Genomic DNA, 11044 nt, shown 5'->3' on the forward strand with positions numbered 1-11044 from the left:
GTAAACATTGCGAAGAGTATCTCTGACCCTTCTCTGTATCGAGAGCTCGCTTCCATGCACCGCAATGCTTATATCTGCCGTCACGGTTGAAGGTTTCCCGACACATTCTTATTTCTACAGCCTCTTTATTTATACTCGTACAGTCGCAGTATGTGGGGGCCTGGGACAAAACTTATGTTTCGTCAAACAGTATTTTGTTTGTGAGGCTGTGCTCAGCAATTGTAGATTTCTCCAGTTCTCGAATTTTTAATATGCCATAGATATTCCGCACAGTGGTCGGAAACGGTAGGGATGAACCGACTGAGGTAATTACTTCCGCATTCACAAGGGATATTGTAAATCCCGGGAATCCTGAGACCGAGGCTGTCCTTAATATGGTGTAGCGTCTGCTTTTTTTTCTTGGGAAGTAGGAAAATGCGTCTGATACCTCGTCTCACAACGACTCTCCCTGTTCTGCTGGATGTAGCGCCTCAGAAGGGAAGCTATGCAGACCTTGGCTCATCACGTGAAGGTTCAACGTTTTCACGTATCCTTTTCTTGGAGAACGCTGACTGATATCACGTGACCCATAGCCGTTCTTTCGGAACACGTACTTCAGACGATTGAATTCGGAATCTAAGTGGTCCTTCGTGTCAGAAACGGTTTTTTCCCTGTGTACCAGTGTATTTAGGGGCAACGGCCTTGCCGCAGTGGATACACGGGTTCCCGTGAGATCACCGAAGTTAAGCGCTGTCGGGCGTGGTCGGCACTTGGATGGGTGACCATCCAGGCCGCCATGCGCTGTTGCCATTTTTCGGGATGCACTCAGCCTCGTGATGCAAATTGAGGAGCTACTCGGCCGAATAGTAGCGGCTTCGGTCAAGAATGCCATCATAACGACGGGGAGAGCGGTGTGCTGACCCCACGCCCCTCCTATCCGCATCCTCCTTTGAGGATGACACGGCGGTCGGATGGTCCCGGTAGGCCACTCGTGTCCTGAACACGGAGTGCTTTCTTTTACCAGTGTATTTAAAGTTGCTCTCTTCTGCAATGGATCGTGAAAACTCTGCACGCCAAGATATAAATCAGTGTGCACTGACTGGCCAAAATCTCCATCCAACTTTCGTTGTACCAGAACATCTAAAAAGGCCAGCGTTCCACCTTTCCTGTGTCGACGGTGAGCTGGATGTGTGCGTATATGCTGCCCGCATATTTCTGGAGGTGCTCAAAAGCTACTACGCCATGTGGCCAGACCATGAATGTGGCGTCAACATAACGATAAAATGAAGATGGACGAAGGGGAGCCGCATTTTATGCACGTTCCTCAAAATGTTCCGTAAAGAAGTCCACCACTGCTGCAGACAACGGAGAACCCATAGTCATTCCGTCCATGATTTCACAAAATTTACCGCTGTACAAGAAGTAGGTGGTCGTCGTAACATGTCGGAACAACTTTATCGTTTCAGGAGGAAAATGCTCTGATAACAGTTTCTGTGTGTCCTGCACAGGAACTTTTGTAAATAGTGTACCGTATCCAGGCTGACTGAAATATCGTTCTCGCCGACTCCAGTCTGTTTAATTTTCTCAGTGAACATCTGGGAGTTTTTGATGTGATGTTCACAACGATCAGCTACTGCAGTCGCGGACAAAGTTAAATATTTGGCGAGAGCATAGGTAGGAGAACCAATGGCGCAGAACTGTAGAACTATATCTCTAACGTCGATCAGTAGTGTAATTTTGGAACACGTACTATGTTTGAGTATAATGACTTTCCTGGAGACTAGAAGTCTACTCTGTAGGAATCAGCATGGGTTTCGAAAAAGACGATCGTGTGAAACCTAGCTCGCGCTATTCGTCCTCGAGACTCAGAGGGCCATAGACACTGGTTCCCAGGTACATGCCGTGTTTCTTGACTTCCGCAAAGCGTTTGATACAGTTTCCCACAGTCGTTTAATGAACAAGATAAGAGCATATGGACTATCAGACCAATTGTGTGATTGAATTGAAGAGTTCTTACATAACAGAACGCAGCATGTCATCCTCAATGGAGAGAAGTCTTCCGAAGTAAGAGTGATTTCAGGTGTGCCGCAGGGGAGTGTCGTAGGACCGTTGCTATTCACAATATACATAAATGACCTTGTGGATGACATCAGAAGTTGACTGAGGCTTTTTGCGTATGATGCTGTGGTATATCGAGAGGTTGTAACAATGGAAAATTGTACTGAAATGCAGGAGGATCTGCAACGAACTGACGCATGGTGCAGGGAATGGCAACTGAATCTCAATGTAGGCAAGTGAAATGTGCTGCGAATACATAGAAAGAAAGATCCCTTATCATTTAGCTACAATATAGCAGGTCAGCAAATGGAAGCAGTTAATTCCATAAATTATCGGGTAGTAGGCATTAGGAGTGATTTAAAATGGAATGACAATACAAAATTAATCGCCAGTAAAGCAGATGCCAGACTGAGATTCTTTGGAATAATCCTAAGGAAATGCAGTCCGAAAATAAAGGAAGTAGGTTACAGTACACTTGTTCGCCCACTGTTTGAAGACTGCTCACCGGTGTGGGATCCGTACCAGATAGGATAGACAGAAGAGATAGAGAAGATCCAACGGAGAGTATCGCGCTTCGTTACGGGGATCATTTAGTAATCGCGAAAGCGTTATGGAGATGATAGATAAACTCCAGTGGAAGACTCTGCAAGAGAGACGCTCAGTAGCTCGGTACGGGCTTTTGTTGAAGTTTCGAGAACATACAGGGTGTTTCAAAAATGGCCGGTATATTTGAAACGGCAATAAAAACTAAACGAGCAGCGATAGAAGTACACCGGTTGTTGCAATATGCTTGGGACAACAGTACATTTTCAGGCGGACAAACTTTCGAAATTACAGTAGTTACAATTTTCAACAACAGGTGGCGCTGCAAGTGATGTGAAAGATATAGAAGACAACGCAGTCTGTGGGTGCGCCATTCTGTACGTCGTCTTTCTGCTGTAAGCGTGTGCTGTTCACAACGTGCAAGTGTGCTGTAGACAACATGGTTTATTCCTTAGAACAGAGGATTTTTCTGGTGTTGGAATTCCACCGCCTAGAACACAGTGTTGTTGCAACAAGACGAAGAATTCAACGGAGATTTAATGTAACCAAAGGACCGAAAAGCGATACAATAAAGGATCTGTTTGAAAAATTTCAACGGACTGGGAACGTGACGGATGAACGTGCTGGAAAGGTAGGGCGACCGCGTACGGCAACCACAGAGGGCAACGCGCAGCTAGTGCAGCAGGTGATCCAACAGCGGCCTCGGGTTTCCGTTCGCCGTGTTGCAGCTGCGGTCCAAATGACGCCAACGTCCACGTATCGTCTCATGCGCCAGAGTTTATACCTCTATCCATACAAAATTCAAACGCGGCAACCCCTCAGCGCCGCTACCATTGCTGCACGAGAGACATTCGCTAACGATGTAGTGCACAGGATTGATGACGGCGATATGCATGTGGGCAGCATTTGGTTTACTGACGAAGCTTATTTTTACCTGGACGGCTTCGTCAATAAACAGAACTGGCGCATATGGGGAACCGAAAAGCCCCATGTTGCAGTCCCATCGTCCCTGCATCCTCAAAAAGTACTGGTCTGGGCCGCCATTTCTTCCAAAGGAATCATTGGCCCATTTTTCAGATCCGAAACGATTGCTGCATCACGCTATCTGGACATTCTTCGTGAATTTGTGGCGGTACAAACTGCCTTAGACGACACTGCGAACACCTCGTGGTTTATGCAAGATGGTGCCCGGCCACATCGCACGGCCGACGTCTTTAATTTCCTGAATAAATATTTCGATGATCGTGTGATTGCTTTGGGCTATCCGAAACATACAGGAGGCGGCGTGGATTGGCCTCCCCATTCGCCAGACATGAACCCCTGTGACTTCTTTCTGTGGGGACACTTGAAAGACCAGGTGTACCGCCAGAATCCAGAAACAATTGAACAGCTGAAGCAGTACATCTCATCTGCATGTGAAGCCATTCCGCCAGACACGTTGTCAAAGGTTTCGGGTAATTTCATTCAGAGACTACGCCATATTATTGATACGCATGGTGGATATGTGGAAAATATCGTACTATAGAGTTTCCCAGACCGCAGCGCCATCTGTTGTTGAAAATTGTAACTACTGTAATTTCGAAAGTTTGTCTGCCTGAAAATGTACTGTTGTCCCAAGCATATTGCAACAAACGGTGTATTTCTATCGCTGCTCGTTTAGTTTTTATTCCGTTTCAAATATACCGGTCATTTTTGAAACACCCTGTACCTTCACCGAGGAGTCAAGCAGTATATTGCTCTCTCCTACGTATATCTCGCGAAGAGTCCATGAGGATAAAAACAGAGAGATTAGATGCCACACAGAGGCATACCGACAATCTATCTTTCCACGAACAATACGAGACTGGAATAGAAGGGAGAACCTATAGAGGTACTCAAGGTACCCTCCGCCACACACCGTCAGGTGGTTTGCGGAGTATGGATGTAGGTGTAGATGTAGAATAGGCCTCGGTGGAATACCTACCTTGTAGAATGTAGGTAATCGTGCAGCTAGGATGTCTAGGAGCTCGTGCTCTAAGATCTGTGATGACATCCTCTAGCAGACCAGAATTCCTCATGACCTCCTCCGTTTTTTCTGCCTAGGACTGAGTTTTGTCCCGTTTTAGGCATTTGTACGTGCTATCTTCCAACAACGATACCACTTTGCTGTGATATTCGGTGGTGTTAAGAACAGCCGTGGCATTTCCCTTGTCAGGCGGAAGCACCACAAGATCTTCGCGTTTCCACAATGCACGGAGCCGCCCTCTCTCTGTGCTCTGCTGATGTTAGATTCGGGCGGCTTGCCTGAGCCTGAAATGCGACTGGTGGTAAGTCTTACGTCATCGGTGTCGTCTTGTGAGAAATGCCTCACAGCCGGTTCCACTTCACTAATGTACTCCACTATAGGGACAGTGCGTGGAGTAGAAGCGAAATTCTGTCTTTTATTAAGGGCCGAGATGCCTCCTTCGTGCAGTTTCTTGCCCGACAGGCAGCTAACAGTGCGTGCCGCTCCGCAAGATGACTACTCCATAGTCCATCTTTTGATGATGATAATGATGATGATGTTTGGTTTGTGGGGCGCTCAACTGCGCGCTTACCAGCGCCTGTACAAATGCCCAACCTTTGTTCAGTCCAATCTCACCATTTTCATGAATAATGATGAAATGATCAGGACAACACAAACACCCAGTCATCTCGAAGCAGGTGAAAATCCCTGACCCCGCCGGGAATCGAACCCCGGATCCCGTGCTCGGGAAGCGAGAACGCGACCGCGAGACCACGATCTGCGGACCCAGCTTTTGAGGCTTCGGCACCTCTTTTCCTTTCTGCAACGGGCACTCGCATCACTGATGAGTGAATGTGGAACTCCACCTCGCTCTACAATTCCCTGCCTACAGAGCTCCGTTCACGTTGTTTTGGTGCTGACAGGGTTCACGAGTCCGACGTTCACTTTGCCAGAGACTTTTGCAGCTGTCGATCGCTTATTTATCGTCACAATTTTCCTCAATGACTCACCGTCTCTGTCAGTCAACACACCGACCACTTCGACTACATCCACATCTACATCTACATACATACTCCGCAATCCACCATACGGTGCGTGGCGTAGAGTACTTCGTACCACAACCAGCATCTGCGAGGTGCCGGGGCAAGCAGTGTATTTAACACTAAATTCTTCTAGAATCTACATATGTAAATGATGCTCTATGCCCCACCCCCCCTATTCTAACTCCGACTTTTGCTGTTGCACATGGATTAAAAAATATACGCAAACTGACTGTAATCAACCCTGCAAGTGGAGTAGAAAAGAGTTTGGCACCTGCAATAAATTAATTTGATAAATAAGTTAAATAAAGGAAGGTTTCATTATCGTAGTGAGAAATGATGGGTTGCTCTACCGACTAACAGAATGAAAGTTCTGTCCAAAATAACAATATGATTTATTAAGACTAAACACAAAATAATAAACAAAAACACATGAAACATTTATAATACATCAAATTGGCTCAAATTGGATACTCAAACAAACGCTGTGAAGGTGAAGTTGTCCCTAAACTAGATTGTGAGGTTTATGACCAAGTGGTATGTGGAGCCAATTCCTTGCCACTCAAATCTTAAGAGAGACACACAGCTAACCCCACATTAATTGCTGCTACCCAAGACAAAACAAAATTAGAAAAAGACGAACAGGCGCGCTCTGCTGAGCTCTGATTATCACCTAGGAAAATCCCTATCTGCCGGTGCTGCGGACATACATTACCAAACTGTCTTCTTAACTGCCAGAACACGATCTGGCGTACCGGAGGCGATGGCTGGTTGCTTCGACGTCCTCGACCGAAAAGCGACAGCCGACTACCCTAGAGCACCCGTACATGCCGAACACCGAACATTCCCGCCCCCACGACAGTGGCCGTGATTAAACGTTCCAATCAGCAACTCGAAAACCGGCGGAAAATTCCACTCCATTGCCGGAGCACTACCATTCCACCAATGGAGATTCTTGGCGCCAACTTCTGCGCTGATTTTGCTACGTCACGGAGCTATACCCTGAGCAAGCCAATCACAGTTACTATTTTGCAGAAAGCGCGGGAATTTTCCCGCCACAACTGCCTGGGTACACAAGTCATTCCTACGCGTCGCTGGTAGCCCGCCAGAAAGTGTTTTCGCTAAGTTTCTGCGAAGTAACGGAACCTCTAGCCCAGCCGCTACTTCAGGCCCCTCCAGGCGTGTCTTTTGACAATGTCGGTGTCTGGAAAGCATTCACTCGACTCCCTCACACCCTTTCAAAATCAGCAGAGCCCGCCTGTCACCGGACCACCCGGGTGACGAGAGACGCTGCGTGGGAAGTCCACGTGTGAAGGAATAGCAACTTTCCACCGCATGCAATTAGAGAGGAGAATCGTAAGATAGAAATATGAGAGGGGGCTCATGCCCCCCCCCCCCCCCCCAGTTCCTGAAGCATTTCCGTAACACTCGCATGATGATCAAACCTACCAGTAACAAATCTAGCAACCCGCCTCTGAATTGCTTCTATGTCCTCCCTCAATCTGACCTGATAGGGATCCCAAACGCTCGAGCAGTACTCATGAATAGGTCGTATTAGTGTTTTATAAGCGGTCTCCTTTACAGATGAAGCACATCCTTCCAAAATTCTACCACTGAACCAAAGACGACTATCCACACAACTGCCATTACATGTGTAGTGGCGTGGCAAGACAGCAAAGCCACTCGGAGGTAGCCGAAAGGCACGCGTTAAGCTCACGCAGACTGGCGTGAGGTCTGGAACAGTTAAGGGAATTAATAGTAGCAAATAAAGTACGTAGTTGATGTAATACTTAACTTTAATCCATAATTGCAGAACATCTCTCTTGACAGTACATGTTATAACCACAATATAAAATAATATCAAATGCTATGGCGCCTTGCTAGGTCGTAGCAAATGACGTAGCTGAGGGCTATGCTAACTATCGTCTCGGCAAATGAGAGCGTAGTTGTCAGTGATCCATCTCTGGCAAAGTCGGCTGTACAACTGGGGCGTGTGCTAGTAAGTCTCTCTATACCTGCCGTGTGGTGGCGCTCGGTCTGCAATCACTGACAGTGGCGACACGCGGGTCCGACGTATACTACCGGACCGCGGCCGATTTAAAGGCTACCACCTAGCAAGTGTAGTGTCTGGCGGTGACACCACAACATGCTTGCCCCACTTCATATCGCTCTGCAGTGTTACGCGCAAATATTTAATCGACGTTACTGTGTCAAGCGCTACACTACTAGTGGAGTATTCAAACATTACGGGATTCTTTTTCCTGTCATGTGCATTAATTTACATTTATCTATATTTAGAGTTAGCTGCCATTCTTTACACCAATCACAAATCCTGTCCAAGTCATCTTGTATCCTCCTACAATCACTCAACGACGACACCTTCCCGCACACCACAGCATCATCAGCAAACAGCCGCGCATTGCTATCCACCCCATCCAAAAGATCATCTATGTAGATAGAAAACAACAGCGGACCTACCACACTTCCCTGGGGCACTCCAGATGATAACCCTCACCTCCGATGAACACTCACCATCGAGGACAACGTACTGGGTTCTATTACTTAAGAAGTCTTCGAGCCACTCACATACTTCGGAACCAATCCCATATGCTCGTACCTTAGTTAGGAGTCTGCAGTGGGGCACCGAGTCAAACGCTTTCCGGAAGTCAAGGAATATGGCATCCGGCTGATACCCTTCATCCATGGTTCGCAAGATATCATGTGAAAAAAGGGCGAGTTGCGTTTCGCAGGAGCGATGGTTTCTAAAGCCGTGCTGATGCATGGACAGCAACTTCTCTGTCTCAAGGAAATTCATTATATTCGAACTGAGAATATGTTCGAGAATCCTGCAACAAACCGATGTTAAGGATACTGGTCTGTAATTCTGAGGATCTGTCCTTCTACCCTTCTTATATACAGGCTACCTCGGTTACTGAAGCACCCACCATGCGATCGCCAACAATTTGCCCGCGTTCGAATTCACTTGGCTCCGACATAATACTCTCACAACTACACAGAACACTGTTCCGATCACGACTGGCTTGCAGTCACTGAGAATATTCCACAGGTGCCGTTCGTGGTCACGCAGCGCTGTCTAGTATATGCGTTTATGTTGAAGCATGCATTTTTCGTGGATTTTTCGTATTTTTGTCCGAATTCTGTAAATGAATCTGACATATATTTTCAATGCTACGGTGCCCTACAGCGATGAACTGTTCCACACCGAAAAAATATTCGATATTCAAATGAAAATCAAGCATAAACTCTGGTGAAAATCGGCAGTGTACATGTATCAGCGAGGCACCGAAAAATTTCTTCCGAAGACTTCCACTTTTCACGTAGCGTCAGATGTGTCTCCATGCACTTTTCACTGCATTGTGTCCTTTCCTCTACATCTACACCCTCCCCTCCCCTCCCTCCTCATTCTCCCAGTCTCTCTCTGTCTCTCTCTCTCTCTCTCACACACACACACACACAAACACACACTCGTAGGGTAGATGCAGATCAAGCTAGGGGATGCTGAAAAGTAATGCCTCCGAATTTGTAATGTGTTAAGGTTTCCAGGTTTTTAAGAGGAGTTAGAACGGAAAATAATTTTTAATTTTTTCACATTCTCGGACTTTTATCTCATTATAAAATTTGCAATTTTCTGAATAAAATTATATATATATATATATATATATATATATATATATGCAGGGTGTTACAAAAAGGTACGGCCAAACTTTCAGGAAACATTCCTCACACACAAAGAAAGAAAATATGTTATGTGGACATGTGTCCGGAAACGCTTACTTTCCATGTTAGAGCTCATTTCATTACTTCTCTTCAAATCACATTAATCATGGAATGGAAACACACAGCAACAGAACGTACCAGCGTGACTTCAAACGCTTTGTTACAGGAAATGTTCAAAATGTCCTCCGTTAGCGAGGATACATGTATCCACCCTCCGTCGCATGGAATCCCTGATGCGCTGATGCAGCCCTGGAGAATGGCGTATTGTATCACAGCCGTCCACAATACGAGCACGAAGAGTCTCTACATTTGGTACCGGGGTTGCGTAGACAAGAGCTTTCAAATGCCCCCATAAATGAAAGTCAAGAGGGTTGAGGTCAGGAGAGCGTGGAGGCCATGGAATTGGTCCGCCTCTACCAATCCACCGGTCACCGAATCTGTTGTTGAGAAGGGTACGAACACTTCGACTGAAATGTGCAGCAGCTCCATCGTGCATGAACCACATCTTGTGTTGTACTTGTTAAGGCACATGTTCTAGCAGCACAGGTAGAGTATCCCGTATCAAATCATGATAACATACAGTACATACTGACGAAACTGAAATGAGCTCTAACATGGAAATCAGGCGTTTCCGGACACACACACACACACACACACACACATATATATATATATATATATATATATATATATATATATATATGCAATTTTCTGAATAAAATGATTTTATTCAGAAAATTGAAGATTTTATAATGAGATAATGTGAAAAAAATGTGTTAAAATTTTTACATGCACTACTTCAAGACCTAATAAATTTGGTAATATTTTATATAGAAGGCTGTGGATTGCTGGTTATAAAGGTCCACAAGAGTATGGGCACCTGGTTGAAGAAGTTGAAACAAAGTTTGAGAGGCAAGAAAGTTTCTTTATGGTAAAACCATAAGAGGCAGGCTGACAGAAAAAATGAGTGATCAACAACAGCAGTATTATGAGATGGCCATTACAAATAATACCGAGGATTTGCTGAAAATGAAACAAGCAATATGGGCTGCCTTCTTCGACAGACTGTCAGCTGTTGAAATACCAGTACAGCACCTTTGCCCTCCTGGACCGCCGGCCGGTGTGGCCGAGCGGTTATAGGAATCGCGCGACCGCTACGATCGCAGGTTCGAATCCTGCCTCGGGCATGCATGTGTGTGATGTCCGTAGGTTAGTTAGGTTTAAGTAGTTCTAAGTTCTAGGGGACGATGACCTCAGAAGTTAAGTCCCATAGTGCTCAGAGCCATTTGAACCTCCTGGACCTGATTCATGGTGCAAATACCACAATGCCCAGAACTCAAACACTTCATACACCCCTAAACATTCCATCCTAGCAGCAGTCATGGATATACTAAAGCCTACTTACAGGGACTTGGCAAAGCATGAATTACTGAAGAAGTGTCTGCATGGTCAGACTCAAAATTCCAATGAGTCGTTCAATAATCTTATGTGGACTCGCTTACCAAATATGTGTTTGTTGGAATGAAGACACTACAGTGGGGGCTCAGTGATGCTGTTATTGCTTTTAATGATGGCAACATTGGTAGGGTGAAAGTGATACAGCATATGAGAATTAATCCGGGAGCAAACTGCATCAGAGAACTTGAACAGATGGAGAAGGTTCTCATTGATGAAGCAGAGAATGCAGCACAGTTGTCCACTA

At 45.8% G+C, this 11044-nt stretch overlaps 1 pseudogene; it reads left to right on the forward strand.

Annotated features, from left to right (window-relative positions):
* Positions 1-671: 671 nt before the first annotated feature.
* On the forward strand, positions 672-789 carry LOC124552796 (annotated as a pseudogene).
* The last annotated feature ends 10255 nt before the right edge of the window (positions 790-11044 follow it).

The sequence above is a fragment of the Schistocerca americana genome, chromosome 10 (assembly GCF_021461395.2).
Source record: "Schistocerca americana isolate TAMUIC-IGC-003095 chromosome 10, iqSchAmer2.1, whole genome shotgun sequence".
NCBI classification, from domain to species: domain Eukaryota; kingdom Metazoa; phylum Arthropoda; class Insecta; order Orthoptera; family Acrididae; genus Schistocerca; species Schistocerca americana.